The sequence below is a fragment of the Thermobia domestica genome, chromosome 8 (assembly GCF_964235325.1).
Source record: "Thermobia domestica chromosome 8, izTheDome1.hap1.1, whole genome shotgun sequence".
Classification (NCBI taxonomy): domain Eukaryota; kingdom Metazoa; phylum Arthropoda; class Insecta; order Zygentoma; family Lepismatidae; genus Thermobia; species Thermobia domestica.
In genome coordinates, this window is record NC_137461.1 from 63,369,757 (window position 1) to 63,387,122 (window position 17,366).

The 17,366-nt window shown below is 35.4% G+C and overlaps 1 protein-coding gene across 2 annotated transcripts in view; it reads left to right on the forward strand.

Moving 5' to 3' along the window:
* The first annotated feature begins 228 nt into the window (after positions 1–228).
* LOC145692961 (calpain-5-like) overlaps positions 229–17,366 on the forward strand; it is a 168,361-nt gene continuing 151,223 nt past the window's right edge. For both annotated transcript variants that reach the window (XM_081768555.1, XM_081768556.1), the window contains exon 1: positions 229–358. The gene's annotated coding sequence lies outside the window, so the exon portion shown is untranslated. The remainder of the gene's footprint in view (positions 359–17,366) is intronic.

Consider the following 17,366-nt stretch of genomic DNA (forward strand, 5'->3'; position numbering starts at 1 on the left):
TCGTTTGCACAAATAAGTTCCTTACACTATTAACTTCATTTGTGAATTAACAGGCTTCACTTACGTATTTTTGTAAAGGAGGCCCATACATTCTTAATATGAGCCCTGCATTTTTTTCAATACATTTCTTGTAATTATATTACAAATATTTACAATTGCTTGCAATTTAACACAATCGATTGCATAATGGAATATTGAAATAACCATACAATCATTTTTTAAAACTGCGACATGGATGAAAATAGTTTTTGAACAGGCACAAAGAGAAAGAAAAAGTAAGGGAAGTTTACTGTTTTGTATTGAGGAAGCATCTTTTGGTAGAAGAAAATACGGTATTTTTTACTTGGTTTAATCAGAGGTAAGATTACAAATATAACTCAGGCAAATTAATTGATTTCGAGTCACGGAAGATAAATTTATTCCACAACCAACTGTTTATGGAATAAATTTACACAAACAAGTTGAATGGGTTTAAGAAATAAATATGTAAAATAATTGTAAAATAACTTCATAATCCGAAATTAGATGCAGGTTTACAACAGGGATCTCTCTAGAAATTCATTATAGTATATGCATCATGCTTTATTATTATTATTTTGACAAATTAATTCTTAGTACCTTCAATAATTTATTATAGGTGACATTGCACTTGATTGCGTAGGTTTACTTTAAGAGGACATACTGTTACTTCTATAATACAGGTCTCTGTCAAATTCGATTAAAAGCAACTAAAAAGAAAAAAAAACTTTTTCTATGGTTAACATACACACTAACCTGTGTACTGTGTAACACGGTAATTACAACTGAACGTTGTATCTAATTGTATCTATAAATGGTAGGACAAACGGCTCAGTAATACAGCGCTCACCACTGGTGCGAGAGTTGAGTTGATTGATTTTGAGTTTAACGTCCCTTTCAGCAGCGAGGCTATATGAGACAGGTCGTGGCTTGATTCCAGGGCCTATGTTTAGCAGAAGGGATCCAGCTCTTTTCTCTAAAAAATGTTACAATTTTGGTAATTTCTGTTCACATTCGGTTAGTTTAGGGTAGGGTTGGTTAGTTTAAGTTAGGCTAGTTTAGGTTACGTTAGTTTAGTTTAGTTTATGTTATATTAGTGTAGGAGTCCCGCATAATTTTCCAAAAAATGATAGACTTCCGCTTATTTCTACTAATATTACGTTAGTTTAGGTTAGTTCAGGTTAGCTTACGTTAGTTTATGTTAGGTTAGGTTAGATTTGGTTACCGTACGTTATGTTACGTCTAAGTACTTGCATCATTCATTTCTCCTGTAAATTTTGCGTTTTTTACGTGCTTCTGGACCCCTTGTACTAAACATACCCCGATTCCAGACCATGTGAGTTTATTTCATTAGCATTTAAGGCATACATGATTCTATTAATTTGATTTATAGTTCTTGCACAGTTCTTTCTGAATTCAAACAATCCGATTCTAGTTATTGCATAGGTACCAAATTTCACAAAATTAAATCCCCACGTTAAGCGGGTTTGCATATCCAGGCTCCTAACTATGAAAACATTTACGCTCAATCCATCCTCAAACATTTCACGAATTCAACCTGTTTTACGTATGTTATTAGGACATAATATCGATTGTGATTTATTCTAAAAACACTTTTATACAATGCAAGAACTGTAACGTCCAAATATTTACTGAGAACTCATAGTCGTATCGGAATAAACAAAAGCGAGTATGGAACAGTGAACTGCTTTCACAAAAGGCAAAAGAAGATGTGCAAAGGCATGCAAAACGGTCGAGTGGTTTGGGTCGGTACACTACCAATCACATGTTTGTGTGTTCAAACCCGGTAGCAAGTTGTTTCTTTTTTTTAAGTGTCTTCCTATTTTCATCCGGAGGCTGAAAATATTTCTTTGAGTAACTCATTGAAAACTTCTTTTGTTTCAAATTCGATTAGAACCGAACATTATATGAATTGCGAATCTTAAATCCATAGCAAAAAAAAAAAAAAAAAAAAAAATCAAGTATACTCACTACTCCATTATCCTCTGATTTGTAACGAAAAACTATTTATAAACAGTGGTGACTTCAGAAAATTATCCTCGGGGGGAATTTCAATATGCGGATAGAGGGCAAACATTGGTAGTCCACATTGAGCATGATCGAATATATCGTCCTGAAGGCGGAAATTTCTTAGCTCGAGAGAGGTCTCAAATTCTCCCTCAGATCACGTCCTGAAAGCATCATTGCTTAAAAGCTTTTCGTAACAAATATAATATTACACTTGTTTCTCGTTCTACATTTTGAATTGGTAAAATCATAACTTATAGAGGATTATAATAAAAGCATAAAAATTACAATACCAATTATGTATAAATTATCCTGTAAGTTACCAACTTTGGGTCAGATTAAAACTCAAATATTTGTTTTCGGATTGCACTTAGAAGTAAGTCCTCTCTATATAATACTGATTGGAAAGCATGTATAACTCTAATTAATTAATCAATATTTATACAAATATTTTTTATTTTACTATTTTTACTATTCAATATTATATACACTTCATTTCCAAAATCAAAATCTCGAAAATGTATATTGTACGAGTGCAGATTCGCAAATAAATGCTTATTTATCATATATATTGGTCTCCATTCGAAATTCTATTTAATCGAAGCCGACAAGAACACAGACAGAAACATCGAGAACAGGTGAAAAAAAAGAGAGAAAAAAGTGCTGTTCCCGGCGGGGACTCGAACTTAGTTCGAATGGTGCTTTATAAGCCGAACGCCTTAGACCACTCTGCTATTGTAACAACTAGTAATTGTGGCATAGGCTTCGAGTAGTAGTTCTTATTACAGAATAACATTTTCTATTGCCTAAAATTTAAACCTAATTTACTTTGATATAATATATCTATTAATTTGTTTCATGAACGCGTTTTCCTTACTTTGATGAATGGTGTATGTTGTTGATATAGATTATATTATACGTTCTTTCGTAAATATTATAGAAAGTATCAGGGTTATTTATGATCTTTCATGGAAATTGACTGGCGCATGCGCAGTACACAGACAGTTCAATTGGAAGGCGAGGAATGAAACGCTAACACACTGTTAGAATGTTTCATCGCTGTGAAGTATAAAGAACAGCTAAAATGTATGTCACGTAAAGAATCAGCAGGTTAATGTTTGTCCAAGTTTTTACTGATCAACTGGACTCATGAAAAATAATTAATATTGTCATTACTGCACAATATGAAGAATAAAGAACGTAAATTACACCACATTGTTCTCGAATTCGAACCTAGCTAAGGAAGGGACAATAAACAAAATGTGATTTATTCATTCGAATTGAGATAATTCAATGAAACTAGAAATTACCCAATCAAAAGGATAAACATCGCTAAAAAGGCAATAATACTTTTATCCGAGATGTAAAATAAAGTTATTAATTAACTGATATGAAAGTAATATTGGGCATGATATAGAGTAAGAAAAAAAAAGTAAATGTATTCTTAGAAACGTTCAAAGTAAATTCACAAATACTTTTTGAAGATATACTACTCTTCCTTTACGTTTTAACGAGCTAATAAGTAAACAAGCAAAGGAAAAGAATGAAGAACGAAAGTATTGCTCTTGAAATAATATAATAAATAAATGAAACTTAAATAAATGTTTACACAAAAAATAACACACTAGTACTTCGTGTAATCACCTCCAGAGTCAATAACTTCTTGAAGTCTGGAGGGGATACTAGATACAAGTCTCGAGCAATACGACGGTGTGTCACGAAAATGTTGCCACAGTTCCATAACATGATTTTGAAGAAACGTTTGGTTTCTGTCTTCACGTCTCTCTTCCCATTCTTGCACCATGTAGGCCCAGAGATGTTCAATTGGGTTCAAATCTGGGGATAGAGGGGGCCACTCAATACAAATTAACTCTGGATGTTCACTTAGCCACTCTCGTGTTTGCCGGGAAGTGTGAACAGCACTGTTGTCATGCATAAATATATATTCTTCCTGTTCGGGGAAGTTTCTTTCTAAGGACGGTAACAACGTATTTTCGAGGATATTAATGTAAACACTGCTGTTCATTCTCTCAGGCACTGCAACCAAATCTCCAGGACCAGCAGCCGTCATGTATCCCCAAAAGTGTGCTGATATTCGTCCTGAACAAGAAGTTCTGATAATATTTTGTTCAGCATACCTGGTTCCGAGCGGTCTATACAATATAACTCTGCCTTGTTGGTTAGACTTGAAAACCTTCTCGTCGGTCCAGATGACTAAGTCCCAATATGACTGAGGTTGGGTTATGTTATTCTGTGCTCATTCCATTCGTCTGGCCTTGTGAGTTTCAGTCAGTAGAGTCTTCCTAGCGGGTCTTGAACAGTGTAGACCAGCCCCCAATAATCTTCTTCTTATTGTTTCGTGAGAACAATTATATTCTCTGGCTTTGTCCAAGAGGATTGACGTGTGGCGTAGAGGTCTGTTCATTACTTCTGTAACTAAAGCTTGATCTTGAGCTGCAGTTGTCACTTTTGGCCTTCCACTTCTTGACCGAGACCTGAACCATTCACCACCTTCTTCATGTCGCTGAACCCATTTCTTGACCGTTTTCTTGTCACATCCCAGATCTCTAGCAATCTGAGGCACAGTTTGTTCTATTTTTGCTCGGCCTATGATTTCTCCTCTCAGAGCAACAGACAGTTCTCCACAACCTTTAGAACGAGGCATTTTCAGAACCTGTTAGAAATTTGCGTTCTGGCGTGTATGACAAATGTCGGTTAAGTGCATCTTTCTGTTTCTACTGCGCATGCACCAGTCAGTTTTCATGAAAGATCATAAATAATCCTGACAATTGTTGTAATATTTATGAACGAATACGTAATAGAACCTATATTCTCAACATCATTCGTCAAAGTAAAGAATACCGTAAACATAAAACAATTTCAACAGACTATTACATCAGGCCAAAATAGGCTTAAACTTCAGAGAATACAAAATAAATTTCATACTGTAACAAAAGATTGAACACGAAACACGCTTACTATACTTTCAACTTGTGACATTAGCCGAGTGGACTAAGGCATTCGGCTAGAAATTCTGAGACACCATTCAAGAGTAGTTCGAATCCCACCACAGTACAATTTAGTTTTACCTCTTCTTGACGTTTCTGTTTGTGGTCCTGCCGGATTCTATTAATTATAATTTCGTAATACGCTAAAATATACGTAATATTTGAAATTCTTAACCTCCCATTTTTACATTTTTCAAGCTCAATTGAGAAGAAAGAGGGAAAATGTACAAAGATTTACAATAATTACTTAGCATTTACTGTCATTGTAATTGTGGATATTTTATTTATGAAAATGTATAATGAACTAAAAATATATTTAGTAGGTCACATGTCTCCATTTTTCGATTCTAACTTGAAAGTTACAGTTTAGGCGGTGACATATCAAAGACCCAGGGGGTTAAAACCCCTCCCATGGAAACTTTTATATTCTATTGAAATAAAAAGTGTTCCAGTTTATAATCTTGGAAAAGCAACAATCACTGTGTGTGGAGGACGATTTATTTATACTACGATTTATCACTTCCAAAGGTGTCGAAGATGTGATTGTATATTGTGCATAATCATTCAAGAAATATAACACAACGAAGGGACTTCGTAAACCCTTCACGCCACCCCAGGAAGAGGAAGTGCGTCCCGCCGTCCCTCGGTTGGGAACTACTGCTTGTGAGGGAAACATTCTAACAGTGTGTTAGCGTTTCCTTCCTCGCCTTCCAATTGAACTGTCTGTGTACTGCGCATGCGCCAGTCAATTTCCATGAAAGATCATAAATAACCCTGATACTTTCTATAATATTTACGAAAGAACGTGTAATAGAATCTATATAGGTGTAACAACATACATCATTCATCAAAGTAACGAAAACGTGTTCATGAAATAAATTAATAGATATATTATATCAAAGTAAATTAGGTTTAAATTTTAGGCAATAGAAAACGTTATTCTGTAATAGGAACTACTACTCGAAGCCTTTGCTACAATCACTAGTTGTTACCATAGCCTTGGAGTTTTGCCGTGAGCAGCGGTGTAGTGAACATCGCTGTGGTGTGCCTCCGATCTCAACGAGATTCTTACGTTCGTTGAAATTGTTTGAGTGTTTCGTTTACTGTACTCAGTCGTGTGTTCTCAGTAGTAGGAAATACAGTGTACCAGTGAAAACTAACAGTTCATACCAGTGACAAGCAGTTTATTGAACATAGTACTCCGTTTTGTTTTTTCTTGCCATGAATAACCTTCGGAAAAATACTGTGCGGCTTGCATTTGACAAGACGACACGAAATATCCGGCCTTCGGTTGCGCTCATCCAGACTTGGTTAATTAATGAGTTACAGTTATCAATACACGATCTTGAAGCTATTCAAATTCACAATGATGATTATAGCTTGTATTTGAAATTTAAATCGCAAGAGAATGTTGACACATTTTACGACGACACCCGGAATCACTGGATTTTCGACATGAAAATGGAACAGTAAGTCAGGTCAAACTTTCAAATGCTAGTATCCAGTACACTCGTGTACGCATTTTGGATCTCCCGATGGAAATTAGTAACGATGAACTTAGTGCTGTGCTTTGCCCCTTTGGAAAGATCATGTCCATAAATGAAGAAATGTGGTCGAATACCCTCCCTTTTCCCATTTACAATGGCAATCGTATTGTGCAAATGTGTTTAGGAAAACATATTCCCTCAAAAATTGTGGTACGGGGTTGTCGTGCTACTGTGATGTATCAAGGTCAAACACCCACGTGCTTCATTTGTCTGGCTCTTAACCACGTCGCAAGTTCTTGCCCTCGCAAAACAAAAGCTCAGATGCCTTCAGTTCCCGTTACTGGATTTAAGATGACCGAACTTTCTACTGGAAAAATGCCCCCCACTCCGAACTTTTATCCATCTTTTAGTGCAAAAACCATGACTAATGAGCCTAATGCCCACAATATGGACTTGGAAAACACTTCAGTTGCCGAGGATGTTAATCTCCATGCTGATAAGGACTTCCCCCCTCTTTCAAGTCATTCTGAATCACTTGCCACAACAGAACCAGAGGAACGGAAACAAGATAGTAGTGTCACCTGTGAGCACCCTATACAACTACGAGAGCCACAACACGCTGTGCATAATGTTTCTTCGTCTGAGTGCACACAAAAACAAGAAGAGTCTGTTAGCTCTCCTTCCCCTTCCCCCTCCACTGTGGTAGTTCCTTCTTCCCCTTCAGTGGCTGTAGTGAGTGACCCAGTTTTCAAAAAAAGGAAAACAAAAAGGTTGCAAGACAATGCATCGAAAACAAGTGAGTTGTCTGTGTGGAATTCTCCGACTGTATCGCTGCCAGCACCAGTGGCACGTGACAACATAGCAATAGTCAATGAAAGTAGTAATTGCGTTACTTTGCCTAACTTTTTGGCCCCTGGGTCCCTGCCTCAGGACCCATGGTCCCTGGCCGGGGTCAATGACCTAGGGGTACCTAGGACCACCCCCTCTAAATTTTGGCAGGGGTACCTTGGCCCACCCCCTAAATTTGGCAGGGGTACATAGGACCACCCCCTTAAATTTTGGAAATTGCCAAATCTAAAAATTTGGTATGGTAGCCTAGGACCATAGTATGTACCTCTATCAGTATTGGGTGTCTATGTCGTTCCCTTTCATGGGTAAAAAATTGCCAAAAATTCAAATTTCGGGGGTTTTTGACCTAATTTATCCCCTTGGATGAGGTATTATTACCCTATATGGTTGTATGGGCGTATACAGGGGTCCATTACCTTTCATAAGACATGGTTATATTAATGCACCCCTTGAAAAATTTGGGAGGGGTACCTTGGCCCACCCCTTAAATTTTGGAAATTGCCCAATTTCAACATTGGGTATTATAGTACAGGACCCTAATATGTATTATGATAAATTTGGGTGGTCCACCTCATTCCCTTTTAGGGGTACATAGGACCACCACCCCTTAAATTTTGGAAATTGCCAAATCTAAAAATTTGGTGTGGTAGCCTAGGACCATAGTATGTACCTCTATCAGTATTGGGTGTCTATGTCGTTCCCTTTCATGGATAAAAAATTGCCAAAAATTTAAATTTCGGGGGTTTTTGACCTAATTTATCTCCTTGGATGAGGTATTATTACCTTATATGATTATATGGTCATGTATAGGGGTCCATTACCTATCATAAGACATAGGTACATTTGTGCACCCCTTTAAATTTTTGGGAGGGGTACCTGGCCCACCCCTTAAATTTTGGAAATTGACCAATTTAAACATTGGGTATTATGGTACAGGACCCTAATATGTATCATGATAAATTTGGGCGGTCCACCTCGTTCCCTTCCAGGGGCACAAAATTGCCAAAATATAAACGTAAGCAATACGTTATACCACGTGTTTGGTTTTTGGTCGATTTTATCCCCTTTGATGAGATGTTATTACCTTATATGGTTATATGGTCATGTATAGGGGTCCATTACCTTTCATAAGATATCGGTATATTTGTACAATCCTTTAAAAATTTGGGAGGGGTACTTTGGCCCACCCCCTTAAATTTTGGAAATTGCCCAATTTAAACATTTGGTATTATAGTACCGGACCTTAACATGTATTATGATAAATTTGGGTGGTCCACCTCGTTCCATTTTAGGGGTACAAAATTGTCAAAATATAAACGTAAGCAATACGTTGTACCACGTGTTTGGTCTTTTGGCCCAATTTATCCTCTTGGATGAGGTTCTATTACCTTATATGGTTATATGGTTATGTATAGGGGTCTATTCCCTATCATAAGACACAGGTGTATTTGTGTACCAATCTTAAATTTTGGGAGGGGTACTTTGGCCCACCCCTTAAATTTTGGAAATTGCTCATTTTATATATTTGGTATTATAGTACTGGACCCTAACATGTATTATTATGATAAATTTGAGTGGTTCACCTCGTTCCCTTTTAGGGGTACGAAATTGCCAAATTTTAGTACAACCACGTGTTTGGTCTTTTGGCCCAATTTATCCTCTTGGATGAGGTCCTATTACCTTATATGGTTATATGGTCATGTATAGGGGTCCATTACCTATCATAAGACATAGGTACATTTGTGCACTCTTTAAATTTTTGGGAGGGGTACTTTGGCCCACCCCTTTAATTTTGGAAATTGCTCATTTTATATATTTGGTATTATAGTACTGGACCCTAACATGTATTATGATAAATTTGGGTAGTTCACCTTGTTCCCATTCATGAGTAAAAAAAAAAAAAAAATGCCAAATTTTACTACAACCACGTGTTTGGTATTTTGGTTCAATTTATCCCCTTGGATGAGGTCCTATTACCTTATATGATTATATGGTTATGTATATTGGTCCATTCCCTATTATAAGACATGGGTATATTGATGCACCCTTTAAAAAATTTGGGAGGGGTATCTTGACTCATCCACTCAGTTTTAGAAATTGATTAATATAAGCATTTGGTATCTTCGTACAGGTCTTCAATATGTACCACTATAAAATTGGATGGTCCACATCGTTCCCTTTCATGGGTAAAGGACTACCAAAAATCAAATTTCGGAGGTTATTGACCCTATTTAATACGTTATATGGTTTATTACCTCTATATGTTTATGTTTTCTTTTAAATTTGGGAATTATCAAATAACAAAATTCGGTAAACGTTTTCTAGGACCCATTGGTATTCCTCTTATGGCCAAATATTCAAAATTTAAAGGTTATTGACCGGCTTTATTATTGACTAAGTACAGGATTTATTACTTTTTTATAAGACACAGGTGTATTTGTGTACCAATCTTAAATTTTGGGAGGGGTACATTTCTTCTTGTCATATCAATAATTGGTAATTGTTCTTTGGGTAAATCATTGTCAAATATGAGTATGATCACGTGATCAGTTATTAACCTATGATGGGATTAGGAGTCCAGGACATTGGTACATTGAAACTTTGTAGGATAATTTGAGAATGCGTCATTGGTTTTGATTATTCCCGCCAAATATAAACGTAAGCAAGACGTTGTACCACGTGATTGTCCTTGATGAGGTAGTGTACCACTATAAAATTGGATGGTCCACATCGTTCCCTTTCATGGGTAAAGAACTACCAAAAATCAATTTTCGGAGGTTATTGACCCTATTTAATACGTTATATGGTTTATTACCTCTATATGTTTATGTTTTCTTTTAAATTTGGGAATTATCAAATAACAAAATTCGGTAAACGTTTTCTAGGACCCATTGGTATTCCTCTTATGGCCAAATATTCAAAATTTAAAGGTTATTGACCGGCTTTATTATTGAATAAGTACAGGATTTATTACTTTTTCATAAGACACAGGTGTATTTGTGTACCAATCTTAAATTTTGGGAGGGGTACATTTCTTATTGTCATATCAATAATTGGTAATTGTTCTTTGGGTAAATCATTGTGATCACGTGATCAGTTATTGACCTATGATGGGATTAGGAGTCCAGGACATTGGTACATTGAAACTTTGTAGGATAATTTGAGAATGCGTCATTGGTATTGATTATTACAGCCAAATATAAACGTAAGCAATACGATGTACCACGTGATTGACCTTGATGAGGTAATGTACAGGGATACATAGCTAACCTTATTGAATCTTATGACTCATAGTCTTAAGGGAATATATGCTACAACATTGGCAAAGTTATTGTTGATGCAATTTGATTGGCTGATCACTATCTTTGTGCAATCTGATTGGTTGCTGATTTTCAAATCTTTGCTGCATTCAGTTTTAAGTTTTGTTTAACATTTAAAATCTTGGTTTCGTTCAACATTTTGCACTCACTGATAAATATGATCAAAACCGTTTATTTCTTAATCGAATAGTTAAAAACCGGATAAAGTTTGACGGTTAACCGTGAAACGTAAAATTTTTTAGTTTGAAATTTTTTTTGTTTGAAAGTTTTTGTTTGAAAACTCTTGTTTCAAATTTGTGTTTGAATTTTTTGTTTCAGAATTTTGTTTGAAATTTATGTTTCAAAATTTTTTGTTTGAAAATTTTTTTGTTTGAAATTTTTTTGTTGCAAAATTTTGTTTGAAAATTTTTTGTTTAAAATTTTTTGTTCGAAATTTTTGTTTTCAAATTTTTCGTTTCCAAATTTTTTGTTTCGATTTTTTTTTCAAAATTTTGTTTGAAAATTTGTTTCGTTTCAAAATTTTTGTTTGGATTTTTCGTTTCCAAATTTTTAAGTTTGTGCACTCATTAGTAAAGAACCGGAACTGTTAGAACAAAAACCTCTGGCAACATTGTGGTGCAATAGTACACGTCAGAACATAGGGTTGTACTTGAAATGAAAACAACACAATTCATTGAAATGGATCATTTTATTACACTCCACATACATCCATACCAGGTAGTGGTTCTGGATATTGTCGATACAATGTATTTTGAACTTCTTGCACTAGTTTGTCTTTAGCGTGTGATTTTAATTCCAATTGAAGTCTTTTAAGGTCTAATGCAATATCAATTGGTGGAAACTCAATGTCCATTTGATCACAAATAAACTGTTTATCAATACAGGTATGCACCCACGAACGATGTTGACAACCATCACAATATCTAGATACATGTTGTACAATATGCATAACACATTTTTCAAAATAGTACTTTTTCAGGAATATACTTGTTTTGTTACACACTTCCACTGCATGTTTAACACACTGAAATACGCTGATGAATTTGTTCCATTCCGTTTGTGTTAGATACACCATGTTGCGATGGACATGGAATGTACTCTTTTTACGTAACAGCACCATCTTCTCTTCGAGGACTGTACGCATCACCACTTCATGATTTGAGCCTAATGATTTGACTATGGTCACATTTAGCTCATCATGAAAATAATCGTTCATTTGGTCGATTCGTGAGCATAATATTTGCCATTCTTCACAGGTCAGTTGTACACCAAATTGTTCTGCTTTGCTCAATCGAATTACTGGTTCAAATGTTCTAGCACTGATACCAATCATCACATGTTTTGTTTGAAATATATTTATTGGATAATAGCTTGCGAAGATGAACTCTTTATCGTTAGAAGTACACATCTTTCCTCCTGAAAAGCACTTGCTCAAATGATTTCGTGGGATGACACTGTATTTGCTGGTTTATAGTTATTGCTGACGTCATTGGTAAGGAATGTGCTGACGTTTGAATTCATGAATGAGCACAGTTGCTGACGTCATGCCGACCAACCAAATTCATACAACTACGGCTGACGTCATTGGAAAGAAATGTGCTGACGTTTGAATTCATGATTTCATCACAATTGCTGACGAATCTGGCTGTGTACTAAATTCAAGTTGATGACTTCGACCCAAGAATCCTTTGTAACATAAAGATACAGATCCAGAATTTAAGAAACGCAGCAGTTCTTCTTGTTTTGATGCTTCCATGGGTAAATATCTTGCTGGTAAAATTATATTCTTATCATTTTCAAGCTTCACTACGATTCTTAATCCAAACTTTGTAGGGATCATTTGGCTAGCTAAGATTCTATAAGGTACATTCTGTTGTAAATCAGTAATCTTGGTAAATGATTTCATCACATCACGCGTGTTTAGAAACTGCAGACAAGTAGCCATGATGATGTTATCATGAATACTAACTCGAACGATACTTATATATGATGAAAAACTGATGACGTTGCATTATCATGTTGTGACGTGTACTATTGCACCACAATGTTGTCAAAGGTTTTTGCTCTAAACAGTTCCGGTTCTTTACTAATAGGTGCACAAACTTTTAAAAATGTCAAACCAAACTTTGAAACAAAAATTTAGAACAAAAATCTTTGAAACAAAATTTTGAAACTAAAAAAAATTCAAACAAAAAATTTCAAACGAAAAAAAAATTCAAACAAAATTTTGAAGCAAAAAAATTTTCAAACAAAATTTTGAAACAAAGAATTTCAAACAAAAAATTTGGAAACGAAAAAAATTCAAACAAAAAAATGTTAAACAAAATTTTCGAACAAATTTTCAAACAAAACATTTCAAACGAAAAAAATTTTCAAACAAAAATTTCAAACGAAAAAATCCCAAACAAAATTTTGAAAATTTTCAAACAAAATATTTTAAAACGAAAAATTTCAAACCAAAGTTTCAAACAAAAAAATTCAAAAACATTTTAAATGTTAAAACAAAACTGAATGCAGAAAAAGATTTAAAACTCATCAACCTATCAGATTGCACGAAAGATAGTGATCAACCAATCAGATTGCAGGAAAGATAGTGATGATCCAATCAAATTGCATTAACAATAACTTTGCTAGTGTCAGATTACATCACCTTATGATTAAATTTCAAACTGTTGTAGCATGTATTGCCTTTCGTCTATGAGTCATAAAATTCAATAAGGTTAGCTATCAGATTTCAAATCAATCACCACCAATGATCTTAGACTATGAGCTGTGACTAAAGTTCAATGTATTGTTTCAAATTTCGCACCTTATGTTAAAATTCTGTTTATCACCATTCCCAAATTTAAAGAATACTTCTCTTGATATACCTAAGTCTTAGAGTTAATCATATCATTATATGTTCAATAAGGTCAATAATGTCCGTCAATTGTTTACCTGAGTAGAACCAACTGTTTTCTAGAAGTGTGTGTGTACTCAAACTTAAGAAGTACCACAACAAAGGAAATGAATCTATGTACACTACCTCATCAAGGACAATCACGTGGTACAACGTCTTGCTTACGTTTATATTTGGCGGGAATAATCAAAACCAATGACGCATTCTCAAATTATCCTACAAAGTTTCAATGTACCAATGTCCTGGACTCCTAATCCCATCATAGGTTAATAACTGATCACGTGATCATAATGATTTACCCAAAGAACAATTACCAATTATTGATATGACAAGAAGAAATGTACCCCTCCCAAAATTTAAGATTGGTACACAAATACACCTGTGTCTTATGAAAAAGTAATAAATCCTGTACTTATTCAATAATAAAGCCGGTCAATAACCTTTAAATTTTGAATATTTGGCCATAAGAGGAATACCAATGGGTCCTAGAAAACGTTTACCGAATTTTGTTATTTGATAATTCCCAAATTTAAAAGAAAACATAAACATATAGAGGTAATAAACCATATAACGTATTAAATAGGGTCAATAACCTCCGAAAATTGATTTTTGGTAGTTCTTTACCCATGAAAGGGAACGATGTGGACCATCCAATTTTATAGTGGTACACTACCTCATCAAGGACAATCACGTGGTACAACGTCTTGCTTACGTTTATATTTGGCGGGAATAATCAAAACCAATGACGCATTCTCAAATTATCCTACAAAGTTTCAATGTACCAATGTCCTGGACTCCTAATCCCATCATAGGTTAATAACTGATCACGTGATCATACTCATATTTGACAATGATTTACCCAAAGAACAATTACCAATTATTGATATGACAAGAAGAAATGTACCCCTCCCAAAATTTAAGATTGGTACACAAATACACCTGTGTCTTATGAAAAAGTAATAAATCCTGTACTTAGTCAATAATAAACCCGGTCAATAACCTTTAAATTTTGAATATTTGGCCATAAGAGGAATACCAATGGGTCCTAGAAAACGTTTACCGAATTTTGTTATTTGATAATTCCCAAATTTAAAAGAAAACATAAACATATAGAGGTAATAAACCATATAACGTATTAAATAGGGTCAATAACCTCCGAAATTTGATTTTTGGTAGTCCTTTACCCATGAAAGGGAACGATGTGGACCATCCAATTTTATAGTGGTACATATTGAAGACCTGTACGAAGATACCAAATGCTTATATTAATCAATTTCTAAAACTGAGTGGATGAGTCAAGATACCCCTCCCAAATTTTTTAAAGGGTGCATCAATATACCCATGTCTTATAATAGGGAATGGACCAATATACATAACCATATAATCATATAAGGTAATAGGACCTCATCCAAGGGGATAAATTGAACCAAAATACCAAACACGTGGTTGTAGTAAAATTTGGCATTTTTTTTTTTTACTCATGAAAGGGAACAAGGTGAACTACCCAAATTTATCAAATACATGTTAGGGTCCAGTACTATAATACCAAATATATAAAATGAGCAATTTCCAAAATTAAAGGGGTGGGCCAAAGTACCCCTCCCAAAAATTTAAAGAGTGCACAAATGTACCTATGTCTTATGATAGGTAATGGACCCCTATACATGACCATATAACCATATAAGGTAATAGGACCTCATCCAAGAGGATAAATTGGGCCAAAAGACCAAACACGTGGTTGTACTAAAATTTGGCAATTTCGTACCCCTAAAAGGGAACGAGGTGAACCACTCAAATTTATCATAATAATACATGTTAGGGTCCAGTACTATAATACCAAATATATAAAATGAGCAATTTCCAAAATTTAAGGGGTGGGCCAAAGTACCCCTCCCAAATTTTTAAAGGAGTGCACAAATGTACCTATGTCTTATGATAGGGAATAGACCCCTATACATAACCATATAACCATATAAGGTAATAGAACCTCATCCAAGAGGATAAATTGGGCCAAAAGACCAAACACGTGGTACAACGTATTGCTTACGTTTATATTTTGACAATTTTGTACCCCTAAAATGGAACGAGGTGGACCACCCAAATTTATCATAATACATGTTAAGGTCCGGTACTATAATACCAAATGTTTAAATTGGGCAATTTCCAAAATTTAAGGGGGTGGGCCAAAGTACCCCTCCCAAATTTTTAAAGGATTGTACAAATATACCGATATCTTATGAAAGGTAATGGACCCCTATACATGACCATATAACCATATAAGATAATAACATCTCATCAAAGGGGATAAAATCGACCAAAAACCAAACACGTGGTATAACGTATTGCTTACGTTTATATTTTGGCAATTTTGTGCCCCTGGAAGGGAACGAGGTGGACCGCCCAAATTTATCATGATACATATTAGGGTCCTGTACCATAATACCCAATGTTTAAATTGGTCAATTTCCAAAATTTAAGGGGTGGACCAGGTACCCCTCCCAAAAATTTAAAGGGGTGCACAAATGTACCTATGTCTTATGATAGGTAATGGACCCCTATACATGACCATATAATCATATAAGGTAATAATACCTCATCCAAGGAGATAAATTAGGTCAAAAACCCCCGAAATTTAAATTTTTGGCAATTTTTTATCCATGAAAGGGAACGACATAGACACCCAATACTGATAGAGATACATACTATGGTCCTAGGCTACCACACCAAATTTTTAGATTTGGCAATTTCCAAAATTTAAGGGGGGGTGGTCCTATGTACCCCTAAAAGGGAATGAGGTGGACCACCCAAATTTATCATAATACATATTAGGGTCCTGTACTATAATACCCAATGTTGAAATTGGGCAATTTCCAAAATTTAAGGGGTGGGCCAAGGTACCCCTCCCAAATTTTTCAAGGGGTGCATTAATATAACCATGTCTTATGAAAGGTAATGGACCCCTGTATACGCCCATACAACCATATAGGGTAATAATACCTCATCCAAGGGGATAAATTAGGTCAAAAACCCCCGAAATTTGAATTTTTGGCAATTTTTTACCCATGAAAGGGAACGACATAGACACCCAATACTGATAGAGGTACATACTATGGTCCTAGGCTACCATACCAAATTTTTAGATTTGGCAATTTCCAAAATTTAAGGGGGGTGGTCCTATGTACCCCTGCCAAATTTAGGGGGTGGGCCAAGGTACCCCTGCCAAAATTTAGAGGGGGTGGTCCTAGGTACCCCTAGGTCATTGACCCCGGCCAGGGACCATGGGTCCTGAGGCAGGGACCCAGGGGCCAAAAAGTTAGGCAAAGTAACGCAATTACTACTATGAATAACACGTTTGCTCCGTGTATACCTGTAGATTAACACAAATGTCTCACGCGACGGTCAAAGCAAGTGTTCCATGTCAAGGCTTCCTTCCTCTTCAAGGGCAGGAGTGTTACTTGTTTATACTTTAGAGGTGGGAATCTCCTATTGTCCTTCGATCCACAATACGTCTTTATCGCTGGTGTTTACATTCTATGAACATAACCATAGTGTTTACTAATGTGTCGGGAAGTCCAAGGTTTCACAGGGAAGTGTTTGCCCTGTATTGTTTATTTACTTATTTTAATTGTTTATACATTGTATATGCAAGCAATTCCTAATTCCACGTCACGATCCTATATCTCGTTAAATATTCGAGGGATTTCTAGTGATAGTAATCGTACTCTATTACGTCGTTTTATCATGCAAACATCGGCGG